This window comes from Bidens hawaiensis, unplaced genomic scaffold, assembly GCF_021521415.1.
Source record: "Bidens hawaiensis isolate Kalapana, Puna unplaced genomic scaffold, B.hawaiensis_p1.1 tig00011171_1, whole genome shotgun sequence".
Lineage (NCBI taxonomy): Eukaryota > Viridiplantae > Streptophyta > Magnoliopsida > Asterales > Asteraceae > Bidens > Bidens hawaiensis.
The window spans coordinates 834970-850496 of record NW_027491865.1 but is presented as its reverse complement, the minus strand read 5'-3'; the positions used below and the strand labels follow the sequence as shown (position 1 = coordinate 850496).

The 15527-nt window shown below is 38.6% G+C and overlaps 1 protein-coding gene and 1 pseudogene across 2 annotated transcripts in view; both read right to left on the bottom strand.

Annotated features, from left to right (window-relative positions):
- The window catches only part of LOC143537324 (B3 domain-containing protein At5g42700-like), a 94868-nt gene that overhangs the window by 28593 nt on the left and 50748 nt on the right, over positions 1-15527 (bottom strand). The window lies entirely within an intron of this gene.
- On the bottom strand, positions 7503-14997 carry LOC143537323 (presequence protease 1, chloroplastic/mitochondrial-like; annotated as a pseudogene). Its single transcript, XR_013136035.1, has 18 exons — positions 14586-14997; positions 13608-13791; positions 12988-13162; positions 12767-12899; positions 12517-12587; positions 11664-11747; positions 11470-11560; positions 10863-11383; positions 10617-10781; positions 10327-10545; positions 10118-10245; positions 9741-9930; positions 9564-9647; positions 9393-9487; positions 9050-9317; positions 8631-8974; positions 8451-8522; positions 7503-8352 (listed from the first exon to the last, which is right to left on the bottom strand). The product of XR_013136035.1 is annotated as a presequence protease 1, chloroplastic/mitochondrial-like (transcript).

Below are 15527 nucleotides of genomic sequence, written 5' to 3'. Positions count from 1 at the left end.
ATTTCTTCAAAAAAGATTTGAGTTCATAATCAGCTGGTAGGACTTCACCGTTGCAATGACTTCCTCATTCTTACGACTTAGCGTATCGGCGACCACATTGGCTTTACCAGGGCAGTATTTTATATCACAATCGTAGTCTTTTATCAGCTCTAACCACCTTCTCTGTCTCATATTCAGTTCTTTCTGCTCAAAGAAATATTTTAAGCTCTTATGGTCTGTGTAGATGGTACACTTAGTACCATACAGGTAATGCCTCCATATACTTAAGGCATGCACTACTGCTGCTAGCTCTAAGTCATGCATCGGATAAGTACTCTCGTGGATTTTCAACTGTCTAGACGCGTAAGCTATCACCTTTCCTCGTTGCATCAATACGCAACCTAACCCACGATGCGAAGCATCAGTACAAACAAGCAAATCCTCGTCACAATCGGGTAAGGCAAGGATTGGAGCTTGCGTGAGTCTCTTCTTTAATTCTTGAAAGGCTTCTTCTTGGAACTTTCCCCAACTGAATACTATCGACTTTCGGGTCATACCGGTCAACGGTGCGGCTATCTTGGAGAAACCTTCGATGAATCTCCTATAGTAGCCAGCTAACCCTAGGAAGCTTCGTATATTAGTCGGCATCTGTGGAGTCTTCAAAGTAGTTATCGCTTCAATCTTAGCTGGGTCCACAGTAATCCCTTCAGGAATAATCACGTGACCTAGAAATTGCCCTTCTCTCAACTAGAACGCGCATTTTGAAAACTTAGCATATAACTTCTCTTTCCTCAGAATCTCTAATACCTCCTTCAGATGTTCAGCATGATCAGGTTCGCTCTTTGAATAAATCAATAAATCATCGATGAAGACAATAACTGACTTATCCAACATTGGCCGACACACCCTATTCATCATGTCCATAAATGTTGCAGGAGCATTTGTTAGACCGAATGACATCACGAGGAACTCGTAGTGTCCATACCGTGTTCGGAACGTTGTCTTAGGGATGTCTGCCTCCTTCACCTTCAGCTGATGATAGCCTGATCTAAGATCTATTCGTGAAAACCAACTTGAACCTTGCAGTTGGTCAAACAGATCATCAATCCTTGGCAAAGGATATCTATTCTTTACCGTAAGCTTGTTCAACTCGCGATAGTCTATGCACATTCTCATACTTCCATCCTTCTTCTTCACGAACAACGCCGGTGCGCCCCACGGGGAGACACTTGGACTTATGAAACCTTTGTTAAGGAGTTCTTGCAGTTGGGACATTAATTCTTTCATCTCGGACGGTGCTAGTCGGTAAGGCGCTTTCGCGACGGGTTGGGCTCCTGGTACTAAATCTATCTGAAATTCTATCTCACACTCCGGTGGCAACCCCGGAAGATCCTCTGGAATACTTCTGGGTAGTCTCGCACAATAGGAACATCTTTCATTTCTTTTGTCTCGGCCGTAGCGTTGACAACATACGCCAGGTAGGCACCGCACCCTCGTCTTAACAATCCCTCAGGTTTTATCATCGAAATGACATTAAGCCCATAACTTTCCTTATCACCATAAACCGTCACCGCACTACCATCCAAGGACTTTAACCTTATTATCCTACTCTTACACACTATCTAAGCTTCATACTCAGACAGCCAATCCATTCCCAAGACTACTTCGAACCCTCCTAAGGTCATAACATACAAGGTAACAGGGAACTCGTGTCCCTCTAAGTCTATCTTAGCGTCCTTAACCACTTTCATTATTTTAATTGAAGTGTCACTAGCGGTTTCTACTATAAAAGTTTCATACACTCGACAACTTTTCATTTTAGCTAATTTAGTAAATGGCGTGGCTACGAAACTTTTGTTCGCACCTGAATCAAACAATACTGAAACGGATATACCGTTTACTAGGAACGTACCTGTGACAACATCTGGAATCTGCTTGGCTTGTTCCTGAGTCAGCATGTAGACCCTGGTTCTTGGCCTAGCTTGTTCAGTATCCTTCTTCCCACTACCTCCAGCCTCACCATAGGTGCATTCTCTCGCCATATGGTCTATCTTGCCACATTTGTAACATGTTGGCTTTGCACTGCACTCATTGGCATAATGCCCTACCTTCCCACACTTATAACACGCATTAGACCCCATCCTGCATTCTCCACCATGAGCCTTTCCACATTTGTGACACACATCCGAACCAACACCCCACTTGCACTCGCCACCGTGCACCTTCCCACACGTCTTGCATGTCTTCCTCTCCCACACCTTCTGCTTCTTGTCCTTAGAGTTCCACAATTTATCTTTCTTTTCTTCTTCCACCACAATATCTTCCGCAGCCAGGTCTGCATAAACCATCTCTGCGAGTTCGACAGCAGAGTCGAAGGTATCAGGTTTACTCGTCCTAACTAGCATGCAGACTTTTTGTGGCAATCCTCGCACATAGCACTTGATTCTTTTAGCCTCAATGTTGACCATATCGGGTACCAACCTGGACATTCGGTTGAACTCGGTGGTATACTCACGATGTGTCATCGTTCCGGCTTTCAAGTTAAGGAACTTCATTTCCGCCCTCTCAACCTCGGCGTCAGCGCAGAATTTCTTCATAACCAATTCTTTCAGATCCTCCCACCTCATATCCTTGATTTCCTCTCGACTCCTTCTCTGCTCAATCGATTCCCACCAATACATTGCCTCATCTTCAAACGATTGGGTGGCATAACCGACAACTTGATCGGGACGACACTCGCTATTGCGGATAATTTTGTCCATGGTGGTTATCCATTGAAGAGTAGCGATTGCGTCACCCAACCCAGACAGCTTCGGCGGGTCACATCCTTTGAAGGACTTATAATTGCACCCGCCTCGGCCTCTTTTTCTGTCACCGGCTTTCACAGAATTAACCCCACTCGAGGCCTCCCTCTCTTCTTCCTCATCTCTCCTAACATCCCCACCTGCCCCTCCAACAGTTCTTTCACGGCTTCCAGCAGACCCTACAGGAGTAATATTCTTCACAGCAGTGGCTACAGCTTGAACAATAGCTGCTTGAATTGCGGGATCCAGTTGAACCCCTTCATTGTTGTTTAAATCTCTTCCAGATACGCTTCCTTCATCTCCGGTGTTGGAAGCTGTCTCAACCAAAGGTTGCTGGACACGACGAGGCCTGCCGCGTCGTCCAATGCGACCTCCAGCTCTTGCAATTTCTCCAGCTCCAGCCATTGTATTCTAAAAGGGAAAACACAAACGTCATCACTCTAGGAACTGTTTAGTACAAGGATAATAAGACTAACAGGTAATAACAGTGGCCAGATGTGATTAGCTGATCACGTTACTTTCCGTGTCCTATACACTTCCCTTTATGAGTCTATTTGTGCTGGTTCAACTCAAACAGTTAGTCAATCAAAACAATCAATTAATCATATCCCTATCGTTCACATGTCCTTTCTTTATCATTTAACATACATCATTTAATCATACATCTTACCTTTATTGAGCTTGCTTGAGCGACACATGGCATTCTCGATCTGGCATCTTCTTTATTTTCTTACTTAAATCCCATTCTCTGTTCGAGTCTAAGCATGTAGGATGCTTAAATCTCTCGAACTTTGCTCTGATACCAACTTGTAAGGCCCCGTTACCGGTAGCCCTACTTTGTTGTTGGATTTACTCATAAACGCAGTTCTAAATATCAGAGTTAATTAAAACTTTACGTGGAATATAAAACTTCAACCATAATATCATACATAACCTTCAAATCTTGTCTTATAAAACATTCAAAGTCATTTAAATCAAAACATAGTCTTTTAAAACATCACAACATTTCTTCGAGATGCCAGTATCTTCGATTCCATGCCATGTGTCTACAATCAGGCGAGTTGCCTCAACCTATTTGCATGCATGCATACTAAAAGTCAGCTACGCTGAGTGAGTTCTAGTTAATCCCATAACTTACTATACATACACATATACGTGCCTGTAGGTACGCATTACATACTTAACCTGTCCATCTTTCTTTCATATACATTCATAACTAACCTTACGTTATAAAGAGCATTCGCCCTACATACCTCGGATATTATTAGGGTCCGGTACCCTCCATCCTCGGATATTATTAGGGTCCGGTCGCCCTTCATCCTCGGATATTATTATGGTCCGGTCACCCTTCATCCTCGGATATTATTAGGGTCCGGTCACCCTTCATTTCGTGCTACTATAACATACATGTCCTTTACGTACCTTCCTTGACAATACGTGCAATCTCCGAAGAGCATTCACGTACCGGCAACATATCATACTTACATCATACTTAATCGTTCATACATACAACATTCATACATCATATATATCAATCATATCGTTAACTACTACCTGATGGTCCATGCAATATCCGAAGATCGTTCATGCACCGTCAAGCAATCATCATACATAATTCGTATAGGGCATACACTTACCACTTAAGGTAAGTGTATTGACTATCACATTGAGTATGCACACAGCCCCGAAAACATAACAAGGAAGTGGGGCTAGAAACTCACCTGAAGTCGGTTACGTTCACCGTTAATAGTTATTCCTTTCTTCAGTTTGGCACGGATAACTGTATAATAATTACATGCATCAATTAGCTATCTCTACTCAAAATGTGTTTCTAGGTTGATTATTGCTCTCAACGAACGGGGGTCCGGGGCAGCGCCCTTGGCAGCGGGGTTCTAGGGGCGGCAGCCGCTAGCGGGGTCCAAGGGCAGAGCCCCTGGCTAGGGTTAAGCTGCCAGGTCAGCTTGGAAAAATTTTATTTTCATTAACTGTCTTAACACATTTTCCATTAACATTTTAAGTTATCTTCTAAGTTGGGCTTATCTACTAAGCCAAGATAATGGGCTTAACATTTATGGATTTAGTTAATTCAGGCCCAAATGTTCAAATGTTCACTATCTGGGCCCAACAGAGGACTGGGACGACCGATTATGCGTTTTTTCAACAACTCGGTGACGCTAGAGGTAGACCGGGTTTTTCTCCATTGCGAAAATGCACGGCGGCGATTCTTCAACTCGCGTACGGGACGCCGAGCGATGCCATGGAAGAGTATTTACAAATGTCGGGGACAGTGGCTCGTGAAGTCCTTTACACGTTCTGCGAATGTGAGTATTATTATCATTTTAAATATGCATTTATCATATTTTAAATGCAAGTTTTATAAAATGACCTTAAAAGTCTAATATTAGGTATTCCTCAACTATATCATAAAAAATATTTGAGGAAGCCGATTCAAACCGACATACAAAAAATATACAAGGTGCATGAACAAAGACACTGTTTTCCTGGGATGTTTGGTAGTCTTATTTGCACACATTGGGATTGGAATGCCTGCCCAGTTGCTTGGCAAGGTCAATATCATCGGGGTGATCATGATGGACCAACAATTATCCTTGAGGCTATTGCATCATTTTATATTTGGATATGGCATGCATTTTTAGGGATTCCCGGTGCAAACAATGATATAGGTGATAAATGTGTCTCCTATTTTTTACCGTCTCGTAAATGGAGTTGGACCCGACACCTTATTTTCCACGAATGGTGTCAACTACGAATAAGGATATTATTTATCGACGACATTTATCCGGTTTAGGCCACGTTGGTTCATAGCTTTACGTGATCGACTGATGATAAACAAAAATATTACAAGAAAAAACACGAGTCGGCCCTATAGGACATTGAAAGGGCATTCGGGGTATTATAGAAACGTTGGTCTATAGTTAGACATTCGGCTCGTATTCAGCAAATGGATAAGTTACGAAATGTAATGTACATTTGTATTATCTTGCATAATATGATACTAGAGGACTCCGGTAGAGCAATTTGTCAAGACGAGTACAACGATGCGCTAGAGCCGATGACAACACTAAACGAGGATGAGAAATCTGCTAATTTATTAAGAACACGAGAAAAGGAAACGAATTTCAGTCTTCGATCGAATTTGGTTGAACATATTAGGAGAAACAAACAAGAAAACGGCGGCGACGACGACTGAAAATAGTTGATTTTTTTTAGGTATATGTTTTTAAGTTTAATTTAGTTTGTATTTTATTATTATTGTATTTAATAAATTTGTTGGTTTTTTTGTTTTATAAAAAAAATAAAGGGGCTTCGAATCCCCTCACCATAAATGAGCATCTTTGGGGTAGGGCTTTAAAGCCCCCATTGCCCACGTGACACTAACGTGGTACTGAGGAGGAGCATCGAAGCTCCTCACCATTAAGAACGGATGGTCTTATAGTCTCCATGTCGTACACTATTTTTGAAGATTTTCAAGGTTTTTCCTCTAGGATAGAGATACGATTTACGCATACACCTCACTCCCCTCATGTCATAATAATAGTTCTGTGATTGATTGAATATTATAAATAATATCACATTCAACTATAACACCACAAAAACAAAGGAGTCTCACCGAGAGCTGTCCTAAACCGATCATGGATTATCTTATTGCTACATATAACCGTCGAATTTTACATTTTTACCGCAAATACCAACCGTTTAAAGTAACTTACATTTTTAAATATATTTGCTCAACCGGATTTTTCAACAATCTTTAATGGGTTTATTAATATCTATCAATCCATGAATAAACAAAGAAGATAGGGAGGGAAGTTTGTTGGAGGGAATCTTGCATGTGGATGTCCATGATTACCACATACATATATTTATGGAAATAAAACTGCATAGGATTCCTCACAACTATGGGATTCATCATCATGACGACTTTAACCTTGCTTAATTATGACCCCTTTTAAACACCAAACTACCCACCTTTTGTTTTACTTTTATAAAAACTACCCCTAAATTCAAGGCCACCCCTACACATTTGTTCACTTGTACAGTACAACCACAAGATGCATTTATTAGTGATGTAGGCGGTACGTGTGGGGTGTTCAGTTCTCCAATCATATACAGTTATACACAGCCAATTAATGCCTCCTTAACTACTTATAACCGCTCTTAAATAACAAACAACCCATCTTTTTTAGTATAGGGCCAAATAAATGACTACAAATCCATTTAGTTTAAATTTAATATGTTATTTAATGTAATAACTTATAGTAAAAAGGACTCCATATGTCAACTAAACCGGCCCATACAAAAAAAAAAAGAAAACACAAAAAAGGAAGAGGAAATCATGTGTTTTGTAAAGGAAAGTTTCTTTTTATACCCCTGAACCTTTAGGGGTTTAAAAAACTTTATACGTGTTACTAGGCTACCTACACCAAGTAGAGGTGCACAAAAAACCAGTTCCGGACTCTACCCTACCCTAGAGTACGAATCAGGCTTTGGATTGCCCCCCGGCAACTAAGCCGGACCCGGTTCCACCAATACCCGATCCTACCCAAAACCCGAAAAAACCCAGTGGAACCGGTCAAATATTCGGCTATACCCGGATCCGGTTTTTACTTATATTGACCATACCTTCCGATTCCAAAAATACCCGGTTTGTGCACCTCTAACCCCAAGACACAAAATCATGTAATATGGTCATGTTGATGAAGTTTTTTTCTACATAAATAATTATTTTGACCAAATTTCTTTTTGAAAATAATAACCCCACAAACTGGTTTTATGAATATTTCATGATTAGGCTATACGTTTACCTAATCATTTGTACATTTTGCCTACTAGAAATGAAGGGCATCCTAGTATTTTAGTTGCTGAGAAGTGTCAGATTAAAATGAATTTTGAATTTGTCACTACAAGCTTTATGTACTTGTACAGTACAATCACAAGATGCAGATTGGAAAGTGATGTAGCAAGCTTAAAGTGTAAATGTACTTGTGGGTATTCAGTTCTGTAATAAGATACATAGGTAACTTGTAAACTAGCATTGGAAAGAAAGAAGGTATAATAATAAGATAAAGGATGGACCAGAAAGTACAGATGCGGTTGAGATTAGCCATTTGCAAACATGGGGACTGCTTGTGTTGACCCAATTAAGGAATCTGAAAACAAGGTATAATACCTTTGCCTCATGTTTCTTCATTATCACCATCCCCACACTACCTACTTAAGGCTACCCACAACTAAAGTACATGTCATATTGTCATGTTCCTTCTAAAAATATATCAATTTCCTTTTTTTATTTTCTTTTACTGAATTCAAAATCAAAATTTAAGTATGCAAATTTGACATGCTTGTGTTTAATCTAATAAAAAAATATACTTCCTACCAGAAAACGATGCAGCGGTTTGCTTATGTTTAGAGGACCTTCTTGACTTCAAAGAAGTTGGCTCGTTCCTTGTTCGCAGCCTCCACGTCATCGGGAGATGCAACGGCTACCACAACGCCTTTATCTTTGATTGCTTCAATTGCATTTGCAAATTCCTTGAAGTCATTTAAGCTATCAAAAACAGAAGAGTGTTATATTCTGGTATACAATATCATAAAATGCAACCATGTCTATATAGAGTTTTTAAAAAGAAATTATGAAGTGTGTACCTAGTTGATAGAATCTCCTCACGTCTTACTTGTCTCTCTTCTTCGGTAATATCCAGCAAGTATCGTAGTAAACTGCAAAAGCAAATTTATATAGATTATTATTATCGTGACCAAATTTAAAAAATAAATTGAGTTAAATACGATTTTTGTCTATAGATTAAGGCCCTATTTATTACTAACCTGCTATATCCTTTAGCATCAGGTAATTGGTATGAATCTACATCACCAATTGTCCCAATGATTGCTTTTGTAAGAGTGTCGTTATCCATTTCCATTTGGCGTAAGAAATCAGCAGTTCCATCATAAATATCGAGTGTCTTAAGCAAGTTGGGATCCCGATAAGATAAGAATGAAAATACTCCGGAATGTGTGTCAAAATCACAAAAGCCTCCATAAGCCCCGCCACTAACTCGCACACGGTCCCACAACCAAGTGTTACTTATGTGTTTGGATATAACATATGCACTCCCCTTTAGTTCATAGCCAATGTCGTACAGGTTTGCAGCTTTTCCAACATAATTAACCTGTAATCATAATAACAAATTGATATAATAATGAAACAGGAGATTTCTTTAGAATGTATAGAAGTATAAGTTAACCTGAGTAGGTATCACGATTGCTTCGTTTGTTGATGGAAGTCGTGCATTCCAAGAAGCGGGTGTGACTAGTGAAGTACTTGGAAGTAGATCTAGAAACTTCCCAGCAACTTTTTCTGAGTTTTTAAGGTTTTTCCCATCTGAGGTGAGATTCACAAGGCAGCCTTTCTTTGAGAGAAGGGTTCTGCGGATCTCTTCAAGGGACGCGGAAATTCCATCCCAGTCGTTTTCAACTCTCTCTTCAAGATTTTTTAAAAATTCCAAGTAACTGCAAGTATATTGAGTGTTAATCCCATGGGTGACTGATTTAACTAAGAAAATTAGATAAATAAAGAGGGGTGAATAAATACCACACATTTGTTCAGTGATCCACCCTGCACTGTTTAGCTTTGCATCCATTCTTGCAGCTGCAACACCATGACCACTGCCCCTTAATCGGTTCTACAAAAATTATAAAATATTAGACCACTAGAAATAGCCGTCATGATAATTGAAATGCCAAAACTCCAATTAATACCTCCATTCTAGCTTTGCTTTAGGATACAAATTGCTTGAAGCGCTTTTGATCCGCAAACCGGACATCTTGGAGAATACAGTTGACCTAAAATAGTATAGTTATAACTTATAAGCTTATCTGAGAGAACCTTTATAAACAAATAAAGAACACACACTGCAATATATAGGATACACATACCAGGTTAAATAGATCTTCCGTGCGTGATGACATGGCCTTGCCTCGAACAATAATATGACTGATAGGAGCATCTGATCCTCGCTTTGATGAAGTGAAAGGGAATACGGATATTCCACCTGTCTTCCTTCCAATTAACTGATTTAGCTGCACAAAGTCTAGGTCCTTACTACCCATCTCCAGCAATGATTGACTGTTGACCAATATAGTAACATAATAACATATGAGTATACGCTAACATGAATAAAAATGCAGACCATAACTTGTAAGTTATTGTCAACATATTAGAGGCTGTACCCCAGACAGTCTAACAGCTAATAGTGTTAAAAAAATGGTGAGAGCAAATTTGAGTTATAAACCCTTCTGTTGAAACATCTTACCAAACGAGCGGAACCAGAGGAAGAAGTTCTTGTTTCAGTGAACTCGTATCAAATACTACTTCAGTGTAAAGAACATCATTTGTAAACAGATCATGCTGCAAGACTTTTACTCCATTGATATCTCCAACCTAAAATTGTCAAAATCAGTTGGGTAACATATTTTCAAGTTTGTTGCCATCTTAAAAAAACAAATCACAATATAAAGTTACCTCAATAGGTATTTGAGTAGGCTTTTTGGGAATGTCTTGCAACGAGAGGCTTGGAAAGGTTTTCAGAGCTTCTGGAGGGTCAGGAGTTTCTTGCTTCAGTTTTAGCTCATGTGTCAAACGTGCCAACTCAGCAAGATCTTCCTCGGTCAAACTTTTTTTAAGTTTCTCCAAGTTTTCTCTCTCTACTGCTTCATCTTGAGAAGCTTCCTCTGGATCAGGCTGTTGGAACAGTAAATATAAATCAACCAATACTTTAATAAAGAAAGATCATAAAATAATAAAAACAGTACCTGCATTTCAATTGTTACACGGTGAGGATTCTTTAATATATATTTCTCTATCAAAGGAGCAAATACTGCTTTTGATCCTTCCTTTTCAATTCTAGCTTTCAATGCCGCTAAAGGTTCTTGATATTTCAGTGGTTCAAATGGATCCATATCATAAATCCACTTCCCCTATAAACAAAAAAAACAAAATTAAAATAAATATTCGAGTTCTACAAACAACATAAAGTACTCTGGTAAAGCTCAACTTACAACAGCACGAAGCATCAAGGCAAGCCCACGAGGAAACGATCCAGTGTTATTTTCTCTAAGAGCAAACTCAATTGTGTTCATGGAAGCTTCCACAGCCTCCGTGTTAAAACCCTCATTTACAAGATTTTCAAGTGTGTTCATAATCAAAGTTTCAACTTTTGGAATATTTTCTTCAGAAACGCCCTTTAATCCAATGCTAAACTGAGGCTGAAGAAGTTCATCTTCAATTCCACCACCAACGATGGCATCTCCCAAACCACTTTCAAGCAGAATTTTCCTTAGTGGAGACGCAGGGGTTCCCAACAATAAATGATTAAGAAATCCGAGTGCAAGTTCGGTTTCTGAATCCAAAGGCTCCTCAGAAAGCAACCAGTTAAGGCATACCATGTGGTTTTTCTTCAAATCGCCACCTTCAGCAGCTGGATATTTCTCAACAACTCTAACTGGCTTTGAAAACAGTTTTTGTGTTTCAATTTTTGATTCATTGCGAGCTGGACTTGCATCAAACATATCCAGATATTCTGTTTAAAGACAAGGTTATTAGTTATTAGTAAACCAGAATAAGGATTCATACTGTTGTTTTCACATATAATAATTGAAAACATACCACTTAAGATACGCAGGCGCTCATTTGCATCATCGTCTCTATAAAACCAGATCCTGGCATTGCTTGGATGGTAATACTTGCGATGGAAATCCTGTGTATTTTATATTTTAGTGAAAATGAAGTACTCAAATGATAGTAATTAACGAATAACTGTCAACTATAGTTCACAAAAAGCATCCAGAACAAAAATACACCTTGAACTCTTCAAATGTGAGTTTGGGTATAACTTGGGGATCACCTCCACTGTCAACACCATAAGCATTGTCTGGAAAAACAGCCTGCATAAATTACCATGCAGCATCAGCCATAATGTTTGAGATGTAAATATTTTAGAAAAATGCATGTATAATAAAGGTAAAGGTTTGATTTGGAAACAGCATGTATAATAAAGGTAAAGGTTTGGCAACAACGTATTCAAGAAGCACAAACCATGAATTAATCACAAACTTCATGTAGCACAAAATTTACAGAGAAAAATAGCATGAATTCATCAAAGCTCCTGAGTTTTGCACGAAACGGATAGAGGAAACTCTATATAGTTTATACATCAGTTCTATTTTATTTTGCACACAGAACGTTCCTGTGACTCATAGATGTAATCTGTTAAATACTTGGGTGGCATAATTATATTTCATCCCTGAACAATTAACCGGGCTAGTGACATGAAGAAGTGTTCAAAGTACAAGCTTCTTTGCAAGTATATTCGGTTAACCACTACAAGCTACACATTAGAAATTATATAATTTACACAAAATTCTGTGTGCTTCAATTATTAATCTAACATATATGAATACATATTTATCTTGAGTGAAAAACTATCTTCCATAGAAAGCCCAGCTTTATTTCAATTCTTTGACCGTTACAAAACATATAAATGCAACACAAAAAACAGAACAGAATTGGAGATACATGAGGCGACTTGCAAAAAACGAAACTGGTACGGGTTTATACAAAAATGGTTATAAGGTATGCCGTATATTATGTTTTCATGAGTTATAACTCAGGCCTGTAACCGAGAAAACGTTTTCCACTAAACATCAGATTTACCTGCTGAGATGCACGGCCTAATATGTTATCAGGCTGGGAGTAAACACCTTTCATCTCATTGAATACAACACCTGAAAGTAGCATTATAAAAGACTAAGACCACAGATATGCATGCCATTTTCAAATTCTTAAGATACCATATTAACATGCTGAAGATAGTAGCATATAAAATAATACTAAGAATATAGCCCTACAACCCTCGATACGTTACAAGAATTGTCAACATAGAAAAGGAAAAAATCATACTAACCTTTATAAGTTATTTCTTCTGAAGGGTTGTTCAGCTCATAATGCCAACCCTCTTGTTGGAAAGTCTGAATGTCCTCCACACATTTGGGAAAGAACACAGCATCCAGATATACATCAACCAAGTTATAGAAATCCTACACAAAATATAAAATACATTATGAAACTAGATCTAGTAGAACATTAAATTATGCTTTATCCGATAAATTGCCACATTGTTTTAACCTTAGTATTTGTAGATGCAACAGGATAGCATGTCCTATCAGGATACGTGAATGCATTAAGAAAAGTATGCAAACTCCCCTTCAGTAGCTCAACAAATGGTTCTTTCAAAGGGTACTTTCTTGAACCACATAGAACACTGTGTTCCAATATGTGAGGAATTCCGGTTGAATCTTTCCTGCAGTTGGGTGAAGTGACAATTAGTATGACATAGTAATGCAATAAACTATTTCGCGCCCGTCTACGTATTGGTATAAATGTTCCAAAGTTGCATAATCGAAGTATAGTTTGCCAAACTGTATTCCATTATTGATGGTGCAATGTCCTCAAGTTTATGAATCATACATGGAAACAACAAATTACCAACTTTTTTTTACTAAAATAATGCAAGTTGTACTCTTTTTAACTTTTGAATAGATAGAATATATGGCACAAGTGCTTTATGTTGCAACTCTTAAATCCAATGCAGCTCTGTATATGAACAAATAATCTAAAGATAGAACAAATAACACACTAATGATCTAAAGATTATGCTTTATGAACTATTCAGCTGCTTGCATTAACAACGCATAAACACATGAACAATCAGACAACAATTTCCAGATTCTGAAAAACAAACTTACGGAGGAGTTCTGAAAACTACACCAAAGACCTTGTTCTCATCGTCATTCAACACAGACATTACTTCACAACCGGTCTTCTTATGCTTATACAAAATAGCCGTCGACTTACACTCGGCAATAAACTGCTCTGAAACCTTCTCAAATCCAAGCTTCTCAGCAACCTCTTCATTAGAACCGGTAGCGTCTGCAACGAAGCAATAAACCCTAAATTCCTAATATTCACCTTAACAGTGAAAACAAGCAACCAGAACAACCTATTCCAGCAAGCTAATCAACATATAAGCTCATATCCCTCCTCAAACATCATTTCCAAATTCAAACATCACAAACTACACATCTACACCTAAGTTGTAACAACCTATACATCAATTTTCAATCACAAAACTGCTAAATAAACCCTAGCCCTTCATGAACGGAACAAAATCCGAAATAAACATGAAAACAAGCAGCTAGAACAACCTATTCCACCAAACTAATCAATAAATAAGCTCATATCCACTCCTAAAACTTCATTTCCAAATTCCAACATCACAAACCACACCTAATTTGTAATAACCTATACATCAATTTTCAATCACAAAACTGTTAAATAAAGCCCTAGCTCTTCGTGACGTGAACGGAAAAATAAGCGAAATAAACATGAAAATTAGAACAACCTAATCCAGCAAATTAATCAATAAATAAGCTCATAATCACTCCTAAAACTTCATTTCCAAATTCAAACATCATAATATACATCAATTTTCTCCACACGTCAGCTAAAAAAACCCTAGCTATTCATGAACATAACAAAAGCCGAAATAAACATGAAAACAAACAGCTAGAACAATCTAATCCACCAAAATTAATCAATAAATAAGCTCATATCCACTCCTAATTAGTAACAAACTCCACATCAATTATCAATCACAAAACAGTTAAACAGAGCCCTAGCTCTACGCAAAGAGAATTAGTCATCAATTAATTAATTAATTATACCTTGAGAGAATTGAGTGGATGAGGTAGCAATAGCTCTGGTGGTCAAAGCTGAAAAGCGAGTACTGAAGTTGAGAAGAGACGGTAGAACGGTGGATGTACGGCCGAAATGGTGGCGGAGAGGAGTACGGCGGCGGAGATTGGGGATAAGGCGGTGGTGGTGGCGAGTGGATGAGGCGAGACGGTGAGAAGAACGCGAGAAGGTTCGGATAGAGGCTGCGCGTGAAGATAGAGAACGAAGAACGGCTCGGTCCATTGGTAGTAATGGTAACGGTGGTGAGGTTGCAGCGAGAGGGTTGGTGTAGCAGCTCATATGGTGTTAATTGTGTTGTGTGGTGGCTCGGAGGAAACGTTTTCTGGATTTCTTGTGGTTTCGTTTTTTCTGTTTTTGGCTTGTTTGTTTATTTTTTATGCTTTTCGTATAAGAAACTAAAATATCCTTGTGTTTTGATTTTGGAATGAATACGACACTCAAATTTAGTTTCTGCGTCTCGTGTTTGTTATAAGATCATCCGAAGTTGATGGCATTTTGGGGCGTTTTGAGGGCAAAATGTTGGAAACACCGTACCCTGGCGTTTTGGAGGTCGGCGTTGTGTGCACGACGTGAGACTGGTTTGAATTTTGAGGGTTTTGTGATAGATAGAGAGGGAGATGAGAGAGACGTTTTGGGGGCATTTTCTCACTACACCTATTTTTTGTAAAATGCCCAAAAGCTGACTAGCCGTCACATGGCGCAAAATGTCCGGTGTGCCGAATTTTAACTATGCACAGTCTAAGAGCATTTTCATGATAAACTTTTACAAACGCCACATCACCTGTCATATCACTTATTAAAAGCAATTGTTTGTTCTAAAACTTCAAACTTTCACATTTCTTGTTAAAAAAAATATTAAAATAGTATATGTGTGTGTGAGAGAGAGAGAGGGAGAATTGAGCCACATGCAT